This window comes from Sorex fumeus, unplaced genomic scaffold, assembly GCF_029834395.1.
Source record: "Sorex fumeus unplaced genomic scaffold, SorFum_2.1 ptg000205l, whole genome shotgun sequence".
Lineage (NCBI taxonomy): Eukaryota > Metazoa > Chordata > Mammalia > Eulipotyphla > Soricidae > Sorex > Sorex fumeus.
This window is the reverse complement of record NW_026606262.1, coordinates 367,281-381,278: the sequence shown is the minus strand read 5'-3', so window position 1 is coordinate 381,278 and position 13,998 is coordinate 367,281.

Sequence of the window (13,998 nt, the reverse complement as noted above, 5' to 3'; positions counted from 1 at the left end):
ATTATTGTTTCATGTCATCTTCATGAGTGTTTGATCTATTTCTTTGAAAAGTAACATGGGTATCCTTATAGGAACTACACTGAATATGCACAGTGCTTTAAGAACTGTTGCCATTTTAACAATATTAATCTTCCCAATCCATGAGCAGGGGATGTACCTCCATTTCCTTGTGCTTCTTTTATTTCTTGAAGTGGTGTTTTGTAGTTTTTCCTCATATAGATTTTTCACCTTTTTAAAATATCTGTCTCTCTCTGTCTCTGTCTCTGTCTGTCTCTCTCCCCCATATCCCTTAGCACACACACATATCTTTAAACAAAATAGCATGGTTTGATCTCACTTTTTTGTCACATTCTCCTGATATCAAACATTTTCACTTCCCAGGCACTCAGTTCATAAAATGTACACTTTTGTGCATTTAGTACAAGAATATAATATCAGGAGTAGCTCATTTTTATGGACTACACAGTAGAAATAACAAATTAAGTATTATTTTCCTCCATTAGATTCAAGATTGCTATAACTTTAGAGCCTGATTCATAGGAACAGAGAGGGTAGGTTAAGAAGCAACTGAAATAATGTGCTAAAGATGTTAAACAGCTTTACATAAGGGACAAAACTTTGATTTGGTAATTCCCTTTTGTGACCAACTTATTTCCATAATTATCACAAGCCAATTCTTCTTAGTCTGATAAATTTTATAACAATAAAAGTAATAATCATGCCTTTCTTTTTCTAGAAAGTATCTATTTTGGATTTATAGTACATATATTCAACTTTAAAAAGTCAAATTTTATTATATCCTAATCTCTAGTTTTTATTAAATGACATTTTAGAGTGATAGAGTGGATTGTGATACAATTGGCTCTTAAAGGACTTTAGTCTTGGAAAATCCCTAAAACTCCCTAAAAGAACAAATTGCATTTTTAACTCCAAATCCAAAGGAACTAACTAACTAGGGTGGTATCACACTGTGACCCTGCCCACCAGGCAATTAAACTACTAATGGCCAGTAAATGTTTGTTTCACATTTTTTATTTGAGTAGAATGTAAATTGTGAAATCTGCACAAAAACAAAAGACTTTTGAACTACTTAACATCTGGTTATTCACCCTCTTCCCATCTTTGCTATTTATCCTACCCACTTCTAAGCTAAGTGAGATTTGGAATCACCTATTGTACTATTGAACCTTCCCAGGGGACTTCAGGGCCCATGACTATACTCTAATCCATAAGCCTAGGATTTTTTCATTGACAATATTCTTTACTTTTCCTCCTTTGGATGTAGAATACTCACACTTTGTGATAGAAATTAGCATGCAGAATGTGAAGGGACCAGAGACTTTGATAAAAGATCATCCTGCTGGGTGAGCAGACTCAGAGAGGGAACAGTGTCCCAAGTATGGCCAGGCATGCTCCAACCCATGGGAGTGAACCCAGTTTCGTTGATTTAATTTGGTGCTTATCAGCCATAGCCTTATGGACCTGTGTCTCTCTGTAGAAAAGGGTGAGAATTGTTGCAGTATGAGGCCATAGAATTAGACTACATACCAGGCTACATACCCAACTGGTAGGAAGGGGGAACCATAGGCAGGAGAAAATTTGGAAAGGGGCCATAGTTTGGGAAAAAAGCTGAGAAACACCGTTCTAATTTGGACCAGTTCTACCTACTCACATGATATCTTGAAAGAATGTTCTGGCTATCTGGTGTCCAAGTTCACAGACTAAGATGCACCCCTGGATTGTGTGGTATTCATTCCCCCTCACCTTTGGAGGATGTAGGTTTTCTTTGATAAGAAAAGCAGGAGGTGGGTTGCATAGATGGGAAATTTCTGACGTATCCTAGTATCACAAGGTCCCTCAAAATATGAAGGAGGCTAGGCTTTTCCTCTTTAGTGTCAGAACTGTTGGATAATTTGGGCTCTGGTATTTCTTTCTGTGTGGCCATGGACAAGTACATATCTGTGTGCCAATTCATCTTTCAAGTAGTAGTAATATGAGGATAATCTGGATGACTTGCTGCAATAATTAAGTAAAAATAGGCTCTGGGGATGTTGCTCAGTAGTACAGCTCTTGATTCGCATGTGTGAGTTCTGAGATATGATTCCCCCAAGAAATTATAAGTAAAACAATACATGTAAATATTTAGTTCTTTGATCCATTTTTATTTGGCGTGTGTGATATTAGAAAGGGGTCCTTTTATGGCATGTGACCAACCAGTTTTCTCAAGACCACTTGCTTAGAAGACTTTCCTTGCATCTTTTCATACTTTTTTTCTTCTTTATTGAAAATTGACTGTCCATATACCTGAGGATATGTCTCTAGACTTCTAATTATATTCCAAGCTGAGTCACTTCAGGTGACCACAACAACTGAAATGTGTGCACAGCACACTTAGGCATGTGTGTGCCCTGCAGTCACCACAACAGCATCAAACAGAAGAGAGGTAAAATGGGAGGATGTAAGGCAGTAAATGCTCTTCAAAAAAATTAGAATACATGTTGATTATGAGCTTAAAGCTGTACTAAATGTTATGGAATGCCCAAAATGAAGTCATGTCACTAGTAGAATTGTACAAGAAACAAACCTCCAACTCCATCAAAAAATGGGGAGAAGAAATGATCAGAAGCTTCCTCAAAAAAGAAATACAAATGGCCAAAATGCACATGAAAAAATGCTTCACATCACTAATCATCAGGGAGATGCATATCCAAACAACAATGAGATATTATCTCACACAACAGAGACTGGCCCACATCCAAAAGAACAAAAGCAACCAGTGCTGGCTTGTATGTGGGGGGAAAGGGAAGCTCTTTTACTGTTGGTGGGAATGCCGATTGGTCCAACCCTTCTGGAAAATAATATGGGTATTCCTTAAAAAATTAGAAATTGAGCTTCCATATTACCCTGCAATACCACTTCTGGGAATATATCTCAAGGATGCAAAAAATCACAGTAGAAATGACATTTGTACCTTTATTGCAGCACCGTTCACAATAGCCAGAATCTGGAAACAACCCGAGTGCCTGAGAACAAAAGACTGGGTAAAGAAACTTTGGTACATCTACACAATGAAATACTATGCAGCTGTTAGGAGAGATGAAGTCATGAAATTTGCATATAAGTGGATAGATATGGAGAGTATCATGCTAGATGAAATGAAGAGAAGGACATGGAAGGACATGGAAGGACTGCACTCATTTGTGGAGTATAAAATAACATAATATGAGACTGACAACCAAGGACAGTAGAAACAAGGGCCAGGAAGAGTACTCCATAGCTTGAAGCCTGCCTCATGAGCGGGGGGTAAGACAGCTGGAATAGAGAAGGGATCACTAAGAAAATGATGGTTGGGAGGATCAATCAGGATGTGAGATGTGTGCTGAAAGTTGATAAAGGACCAAAAGTGATTGCTTCTCTGTATCTGTGTTGCAAACCTTATGCCCCAAAGTAGAGAGAAAGTATGTGAGAAATTGTCTACCATAGAGCAAGGGGAGAGTGGGAAAGGGGGCTTATACTGGGGAGATTGGTGGTAGAGAATGTACACTGGTGGAGGGATGGGTGTTTGATTATTGTATAATTGTAACTCAAACATGAAAGCATGTAACTGTATCTCACAGTGATTCAATAAAATAAAATATTTTAAAAATGAAGTCATGTACCTGGGAAAGACTCTGTAAGGAATGAGAGTTAAAATTGCAGTTTTCAGGACTTTTATCCACCTTACCCTTCTGAAATAAAGACTGAACCTATTCTCAGTTACCCTCAGTGTCAGACCTCCAGAGAACAGAGAACATGTATGTCTGCCAAAGAACAGGACTCCTGCCATACTCGTAAGATTGTAGACCTGTGTTCCACTCTAGACGAACCCTCCAAAGCTTGCCAGGGTGCATTCAGCTTTCTTCAGCAACAGAATGCAAGCCAAAACTCTGAGAAACCAAATGGCTCCTTCCTGACTGTTTTAATTCTACCTGTATTCAAACAACAATACTCTAACCTTATTGTTTGTCTTTTATCCTCACTGAGTTCATGACCATAACCATCTTGTCTGTCTCATTCAACTGGCATTATTTTCTTTCCCAGAAATTCACAATACAGTGTCAAAATAGGCAACCTTTCAGGTTATGGAAGAAGTAATCACAGGACATTAGGCCTGCTACCTGCTCCAAAGAGTCCTGGACATAAGCAGGCTGAAAAATCTGTCCAGTTACTGGCATACAGCTTGCCCTATTCAGTTCATGCCAGGCAGGAACTTAAAAAATGAAAGATTTAGACATTTGAAAACCATTAATTCAGTAGTACCTCTGCCTTCTCAATTCTCTCCTGCAGGGTTCCATCAAGGAGAGAGAAGGCAGACCAGAAAGGAAGTTCCCTCTTCTACACTAGTACCTCCAGAGATGATCCTTTCCTGACTGTTCTTTCCCTGCCCTGGCCTGGAGTTGTGTCTCCTGGGAAATAGGCATATGGGCAGCATTTATTATGAGGTTGGATTCCAAGTCTACCAATTCTTGGCTCTCTTGGTTCATTCATAGTTATAACAAAATACTACTAATTGGGTTGCATATAAACAGCAGAGATTTACTTCTCATTGTCCTGGAGACTAAGAGTCCAATATCCAATAGGAGTGTCTGGGAGAGTCCACTTACTGGTCTAGGAACAATGCCTTTCCCTGTGTGGTACAACAGTTGGGGAGTTATGTGGGTCTCCTTTAAGAGCACTGATTCCATTTGTGAGGTCTCAGCTCTGTGACTTAGTCACTTGCCCGGTCTACCTCCTATCATTATCTCAAACATGAAGTTGGAGTCACAAAATTATTCAGATCATAACAATCGTATGGAACGTAGCTCATCTCTCAGTATTCAGTTTCTTCATTTGAAAAGGGGATTCTTTCTTCATTGCCCAGCTCTATAAAGATAAATATACATGAAACCATATTAGTCCGGAAACAGCGCATTGTAATTCCTTATCAGTTTTATCCAACTGTGATATTCAACTAAAGCAAGATTTCAGTGTGGGGAAGAAAATCTGTAAGAGCACTGAGTCATCTGAATCTGTACATGAAATCACTTCCATATGTGTGTTGGAGGTTTTATTCAACTTCATGGATTTTTTTCAGCTTGGATATTTCTATGAAGAGCCATGTGCCAAAATGACCCTAAAACTTCTTGTTCGTGGATGGTATAATGTATGATACAAAATGCCTCCTTGCTGTGTCCCTGACGCCAACATGGCTGCAGAGGCACTGCCCAAATATCAGGACAAGTCATAGTCAAGGATAGAAAAATGCACAAGTAATCACCTTTTCTATGAGTTCCCCAGAACAGAGTTAATGCTATGCACACTGCAGGTGAGACTTGGCGTGCATGGATGCTCAATAAGCATGACTCAATAGGAATGGTGTTTCACCCAAGTGACTCAGGATCACCATGCCTACAGTGTAGTATTATCCTGTTACTTGCCTGAACAACCATTGCTTATTCTGTTTTCACATGTCAGTTGAGACCTCTGCCTCAGAACACCTGCATTACCCCCTAAAAATATGGGACCCCCATGATTTCCTGAAGCATGTAGAATCCCCTATTTTCTATTAGGATGAGAAAACAATGGTAGGACTCTCCATTAAGACCTAGCTGAGGGCCACAAAGAATGTTACCTTCACAAAAAATACCCTCAAAGAGCCAGTAGGGTTAAAATAAACTACTCAAATTGGAAAACATGGAATGAAATTTCTGACTTGAAGAGAAAGTAGCATGCACTTATCTCTTCATGGAAAAATGAGTCAGGGATAACCAGAGCAGGGAGTGTTCCAGAGGACACTCCAGCACACATAATACTCTTAATATTCTCAACTACATCTTCAGCCACACTGTAAAACACTTGTCTTGCATGTGTTAAGTCACAGGTTCAGTACCCAGGCCTGCAACAAACAAAACTCCTAAATTTTCCATTTTCCATTTCCATTCCATTGCTTTAAGATGTAACTGTGATCAAGCTAATGTTTTTTTATATGAGAGTTTTCATTCAATCCTGGACACCAATAAAAACAAAACAAGACAAATACAAATCAGGGATAGTACCAGAGATTATTGGGTTAAGAATAATTTGCTAGCCTCTTTGGCCAGCCGGGTATCCTAGAGGAAAGGGCAGTTCAGATAGAGAAGGGAGCACCAAATAAAGGATGTTTGGAGGATCCTCCCAGGAGGGGAGATGCATGTCGAAAGTAGACTATGGACTGAACATGTTTGCCACTCAACGCCTCTTTTGCAGACCACAACACCCAAAAGGAGAGAGAGAACACAGGGGATTGCCCTGCCACAGAGACAGGGGGGATGGGGGGATGGGGGTGGGAGGGATATTATCCATGGTGGTGGAAAATGGGCACTGGTGGAGGGATGGGTATCTGATCATTGTATAATTGAAACCAAAGCACAAAAAATTGTAAATCTACAACTTTAAAAAAAAATAAAATAAAATAAAGGGAAAAAAAAAGAATAATTTGCTAGCCACTTAAATAGGGTATCCCACTATATCAATCCACAATACTGTTTGATACTTTCTGCTCACTGATAAGGATTAACAGATTAACAGGGTAACAGGACAGACCTATATCATAGCTGCTGTAAAACTTATGGCTCCAATGCAAGGACCAGGACACAACAGAAAAGAGACCGTGACGAGTAGCAGTACCTTATGTAGCCACACTTGCATTTACCCCTGCAGGGGTTTCTAGGACCATGGAGTCACTCAGACTTGGTCGTGTGTTGATAGAAAATCAAAACTAATCTCTGGCAAAGTATTGGCCTTGGGTGAAGCCCATTCAAAAACACCTTCATTCAAATCTCATTCAGATTAAACTGGAACTTGGCTGGGTCAGTAAGGACCATGGCAGTCCCAAGGAATAGACACACAAGGAAAAACAAGGTGGTACCTGTGTTGTGGAGACACAGTCTTTGGTCAGAAGAAAAGATGTTGAGGAGTCATCAACCCAAAATCTCAAGGTAGGGGATGAACTAGAAATTCAATATGGACAAAAATAAATCACTCCAAGGTTTTTATGACATACTGTGATGGCATATATACTTTCATCTTTATTTGGCTTCTATAAGATCATTTTGTAACTTGAAGGGAGCAATATATTGCTTTTCTCTTTCCCTTGATGCTAGTACATATTAAACAATTAAGTTTACTTTTTATTAATACTTACAGTTATTTAGATAAACATAGTACGAAATATAGATTTCAAAACTTAGTGTTCTTGGCTCTGAGGGCAAGCAAGGCTTTTACCATAAATCACAGATTAAGTCCTCAGGCCTGTTTAGCATTTTCTTCCCCACGGAGGCCCTATCTCTTAAGTCATAATGGCTTGCATCAAAACCCTGTTTAATGCTTTCAAGACTGTCCTGTTTCAATGACAGGGTAGCTTTTCCACTCATCCCAGGTCCATCTAAGTCCCACAGCAGAACCCTCCTTTTTAGGATGTTAGGAACTACAGTAACCAAAGCCTGAGTCAAGGAATTATGGCCCAGGAGTAGATATACTTCAGAGTCAACCATCTCCCAAACATTAAAGGCATGGCATTAACAGTTTTTCTGTGTTTAGGCAAAGAATATTAATCACTTAATCACTTAATCCCCGTTATTCATCGATTTATTTGAGCGGGTGCCAGTAACGTCTCCATTCATCCCAGTTGCGTGCTAGCGTAGCCCAATGGTATCTGTTCGTTCTAGGAACATGCAGAGCCTCAAACCGATCATTTAGGGTCTTGACGAAGAAGTCTGACCATCTTATAGGTGGGTGTCCACGTGATCTTTTGATGTCCCGTGGAATCCAATCAGTAATGGCTCTAGTCCAGCGGTTGTCTGTAAACCTCATTACGTGTCCAGCCCATCTGATTTTTGATGTCTTGGCAAATGAGACAGCGTCCCTGATTCTTGAGCGTTGACGAAGATCAGAACTCCGGATTCTATCTCTCATTTGAGTGAATCGTGATATTCCAAGCATAGTTCTTTCGATTCCTCTTTGAGAGACCCGAATAGCATTCTCATCCTGTTTTCGTAGGGTCCAGATCTCTGAGGCATATGTTAATGCAGGAAGAATAGTGGAATCAAAGAGATGTGCTCGTAGTTGGAGGTTCTTTGTCCTTTTAATTATTTCTTCAATGCTCTTGAAGGCATTCCAAGCCGCTCTCTTCCTCCTGCACAACTCAGGTGCCAGGTCATTCATCATGTTGATTTCTCGACCTAGGTATATATAACTGTTGCATTCGGAGATGGTGGTTCCGTTGAGAGCGAATGGAGCATCAGGAACAAGGCTGTTTCTCATAAACATTGTCTTCGTAAGATTCAGCTGTAGTCCGACCTTTTCACATTCACAGTCAAAGTCGTTCAGCATTTGTGCCGCTTGGCTGATGTTTGGTGTTATTAGAACGATGTCATCAGCAAAGTGGAGGTGGTGTAGTTGCCGACCATCTATCTTCACTCCCATGCTTTCCCATTCCAGTCGTCACATGATGTTCTCGAGGGTGGCACTGAAGAGTTTTGGTGAAATGGTGAAATGGTATCACCCTGCCGAACCCCTCTCTTGATATGGATGATTACTTCTTTGTAGAATGGTGAGATCTCATTTCCCTAACCCTAAAAAGAATATTACTCTAAAATAAAATATGAAAAGGTTATAGGAGGAATAGAAAAGCAATTAATTCACTACAAATACAAAATCCAGAGTCACCAGAAGATTTCACGTTATAAGTAACCAAGCTTGATGTGGGGGAATTTAGTAGTAACCAATGAGAGGTTTTTTTTTTTTTGCTCCCTGAAAAGAGCAACCCAGAGTCTCCTGCCCACATGTCAGGCTGTCTTCACCAGGGCCCCGAGGAGGGGTGTGGGTTGAGTTTCCCTCCCCTCCCGGAGCAGAGCCTCGGCAGCCACAGACATCCAGTACCCAGCCACAGCCACTCTCCACACACTCCGATGAGCCTCATGCATGAAGTAACCAGCAGAGGAACCCAGGTGCGTGGGTCCAGGGGCTGAGTTATCCAAGCCTGCTCAGATCGGGACTGGGCCTCCTCCACCCAGGTCCCCCATTTTCCAGTAGCTAGGTAATTACACCCACAAACTGCCCCTGCAGCCATGAAATTTCATCAATGGCCAAGATCCAAGGACTATAAAACAAAGCTCTTGGAAGTGTGCAGCTGCATATGTGGCCACGCAACCTCTTATGGTCTAGTTCTCCTTCTCAGAGAACCTGGCAAGCTACTGAGAGTATGCTACCCGCATGGCAGAGCAAGGGAAACTACCACAGTGTATTCAATATGCCAAAAACAGTAACAATGATGTGTCTCATTCCCCTGACCCTGAAAGAGCCTCCAATGTGGCACTGTTGGGAAGGATGAGTAAGGAGAGGCTGCTAAAATCTCAGGGCTAGGACGAATGCAGACTCTACTGGTGCCTGCTCAAGCAAATCAATGAATAATGGGATGACAGTGATACAGTGATACCGAGATCAATGAGAGGTAAAGCACAAAGCAAAGATTAAAGATAAACTCTGGGGATTAGGAATACTGGTAAGAGCATTGTAAGTTTCTCTGCGGGGGGGGGGGGGGGGGGGGGAAGAGGCAATTAACTGATGAAGCCTAAAACACTGAGGGTCAATATCCAACAGAGGAGAATAATTCTTAACATGCAAGTCTCAAATAGTCATGAATAAATAAATGACACAAAAGGCTGTGGGATATAATTGCAAATTTTTGCACTAACTAGACTTGTAGGCTGGAGCAATAGCACAGCAGGTAGGGTGTTTATCTTGCATACAGCCAATCTGGGTTGGATTCCTCCATCCCTCTCGGAGAGCCCGGCAAGCTACCGAGAGTATCCCACCTCATAGCAGAACCTGGCAAGCTCCCTGTGGCATATTCAATATGCCAAAAACAGTAACAAGTCTCACAATGGAGATGTTACTGGTGCCTGCTCAAGCAAATCAATGAACAAGGGAGGACAGTGCTACAGTGTAACTAGACTTGTATTGGCTATGTAAGGTTAGGGGAAGTATTTCCTGTTCCAGTCTCACTTATTCAGACATATGCTAAGAACTCTGTATTTCCCATTGAGTTTGTCTGGTTGATCTTGTCACTCTTCTATTGTAGATATCTTACCCTTTCTCATTCATACAAATAATTATTTTATAAATTTTGATGGTTCCTAATTTAGTGCTTATATGCTAGTGAGTGTAAATTCTTCTTGATATACTCCAAACCTGCCTTTATTGTATTGTTCATGTTTGTCTTGTAGAAGCAGCGGAAAATTGGGTTCAGTTTTCTTATATACTCAACCTTTTGGTTAATGTGTTCAAGCCATTGATGCTGAGCCATATTATTGATATGAAGGAATCATTTTTTCGAGATTATGAGTATTTTCAATGCTGTCTTGACTTTTAAAGACCATATGATGCTTCTTGCAAAGCTGGTTTGATAGTCATGAACTTTTTTAACTGTTACTTCTCTGTACAGTTTTATGTTACTCCTTTGAACTTAAATGATAGCATAGCTTGATAAAGAATCCTTGAAAGCATGTTTATTTTACCCAATTTATTTGCTAACATCCAACCTTTCTCTTCTGACCTGTAGTTTCATTTGGTAAGTCTACTGTGAGTCTTAAGAGATCTTCTTTATATGCACATTTCTTCTTTGATGTTGTGCTTCTAGGACTCTTTCTCATCTTTAGTTTTGGTCATTTTAATAATTATGTGCCTCAAAATTATTCTATTTGGTTTTATTTTGTTTTGCACAAATATCTTCAACAACTGACCATAGAGGCAAAGACAATAAAAACAAAAATAAACAACTGAAACTACATCAAAGTTAAAAGCTTCTTTCTGCACAGGAAAAAAACACTCAAACTATAACTTAAAAGGACACCCTACTGAATGGGAGATATATCTGCACATCAAATAAAATGCTAATAAAAGTACTCACAACACTTAGCATTAAAAAAAAATCCAATGACCCCTGCAAAAATAGGAAGAGGATATAAGCATACACTTCCTCCAAAAAGACTACAGATGGCCAATATGTATATTAACAAGTGTTCACCACTCATAATTGGGAAAATACAAATAAAAATATTCAAATACTATTTTATATGGGTTATAATAGTACATATCAAAAATCTGGCAATAACCAGTGTTGGTCTGATTGTAATGAGGAAGAAAAACCTCATTCAGTGTTGGTCTGATTGTAATGAGGAAGAAAACCTCATTCTCTGTTGGTGGGAATGGTATCTGGTTCAACTTCTAGGAAAGATCTATGGACAGCTGTCCAAAAATAGCAATGGATCTATGGAAATTTTTCAAAGAAATAGAACATCCATGTGACCAACATAGATGTTTGGTTTGATTTATTGTCTACTGAACTTCCGTCAAAAATACATTCTCCTATATCTTGCCATCAGTTTATATTAAAGAGTAATCCCTCTGTCTGTCTGTCTGTCTGTCTCTCTCTCTGTCTTTGTCTCTCTGCCTCCATTTCTTTCTGTTTCTCTTTCTGTTTCTATCCAAAGCTTCCCTTCCTCCTTCCATTGTAATGATCATCCTCATTCCCAATGATCATTTGTTCATTCTTCATAATGTTTTATGTTATTTATACACTTGTTTCATATTCATTCATTTGAAGTACATTTTAGTTCTTAATCCTTTATAAAGCATATTATTCTTTATTTAATACTTAACTCTTTCTACAAATTTTTTGTGTATAAATGCTTATTAATCTTCCATGTAGCATTCCATTGTAGAAGCAAACCAATTTATTCATCCATTGTTAGATGAAAGTTTGAATTATTTTTAGTATTTCCACAGTTTTATTATTTCATCTATTTTTAATATTTCCCTAATCAGAGCTACTGTGAATACTCTCATTCATTGTACTTTGTACGAGACTTGTTCTTAGGAATAAAATGTTGACAGAGTGTAATATCAAAGTGTTTTCTGGAATTTTTCTATTATCTAAACCATAACAGCAATAGAAAATAATAGATTTTCCCCACTAGATAATATCTTTCTACATTTTTTACTTTTTCCTATAAAGATAATAAGACATAAAATCACATTGAAGTTCTTGCTTCCATTCTCTTTATTACCAATTATTTTGATTATAAAGACATTTTAGTTAGATATTGCTGCATCCACTGTCATGGATTCATGACTTGTGTTTTTCAATGTGTCCACGGTATGTTTTGCCTTATTTATGTTCAAAATTTGGTTTTCGGTTGTGTTATTGAAAGTATCTTCTCCTGGTTTGTAACTCGTCTTTTCATTTTTGTGTGATGATAGATAAAGGTAATTTTTGTTAAGAGAGTCTATGTTTTATGTATTATAAAGCCTATCTTGATATGCTTTTAAAGAAGATTTTTGTAATGTTAGGGACTACAACATTTATTTGTACTTTCACTAATGATTTAAAGTGCCTGTTATTATTAGACTTTTATTTGGAAATTATTTTAAAATCATAGGGAATTAATATGTAGAGTAACTAAATCCCTTTATCCAATCTTTATAAGGTTACACCTAATATAGTTGGAGTATACAATATCAAAACCAGAACTGCACCAGTAAACAATTTTGTGCCACTTTGTTACATACTCCTCATAACCTAACATAACCCTCACAGTAATCATATCATCATTGCTGCATTACTACAAAGACCATCTTTGTATAGAAGAGGCCTTGGGCCCTTCCCAGTGACTCTCAGCCAGTAGAGCTTGAACCCCTGTGGTTCAATACAAGGGTCAGGGAAGTGCTTGGGGAACCCCCAGGTCGTACCCTCACTCAGGGACTTCCAGAATATCTGACGATGTATCTGATGTACAGATGTATCTGATGATGATTTGAGAGAACATAAAATGCCAAGGATTGATATTCTTTTATGTTTTAGCCAAATATATCATTCATTTGATGATGAAGACCATATCCCTTGGAGATGCAAATACTGAGTTATTTGGAGATGGAGAAAATGAGACATCACCTGAGACATAACTTAGAGGATAGTAGAAGCCCTTTGAAAAGAAAGAGTTTCATAATCAAAGCTTATGATAATGATATGGAAAGTGTGTCAAATCTTTTACACATATAAAACTTAAATATAAAAGTATATCATCTCAAAAAAATTAGAGTAAATTTGTGGTTGATCTAAACTTAATCAAGTTGGCAGCTCAATTCTTAGAAACCGTGGCAGAAGGGGTTTAGAAGCATCCAAGAAACAAGAAAAATGTATAACAATTTAATAATAAGTATTATTATAAATAATAATAATTAATAACTATCTTATAATAGTCTCCTAAAATCAGGCCAACCTTATTTGCTGAAGCAGCCAAATAAGAAACAAAAAATTAAAATACAAAAATAATATCAGATACAAAAAAAGGACACAAAAATCAGATAAGCAAACTACAGGACTTCAATGCATTAGGAGCAGGAGACAAAAGGCAGATATGCAAAGTAGTAGTCTGAGAACATTGTGAGATAACAGCAGGTAGCTGTGGCTAGGTGGGGAGCTAAAGCCAGAGGTAAGCCAGTAAGTAGGGCACTAGACACAGTGGGGAAACAGAGGTAGATATTTAATTACGGTTGAGAAAAACAGATTATACACTTTCACATCATTTGAGTTTGACATCCTCTCTCATATTATTATCTAAGCATAGATATCCTGAAGCTCTTCCTTTCCCGAGGGTGGTGTGAGTTCAAGAGTGGGTATGTGACCTGTGCGTTTGGTGGCTGAGAGCCACCTTCACAGGCCCCCCAGCAGAGGAACAAAGATAGAGAGTAGAAATGGCCAGGTCTCACAGATAGGTGGTAAAAATAGCCCCATTTAATGCAGAGCTGTTAGCATACTCCCAGAACGTCTGAAGGAGTTTGATGTACAGGACTGCACATAAGTGTGATTGATTATTTACTGATTATTGAGCATTTGGAAGGAGGCAGTTATCTTGGGGTGGTTAACTCAAGGAGACACTC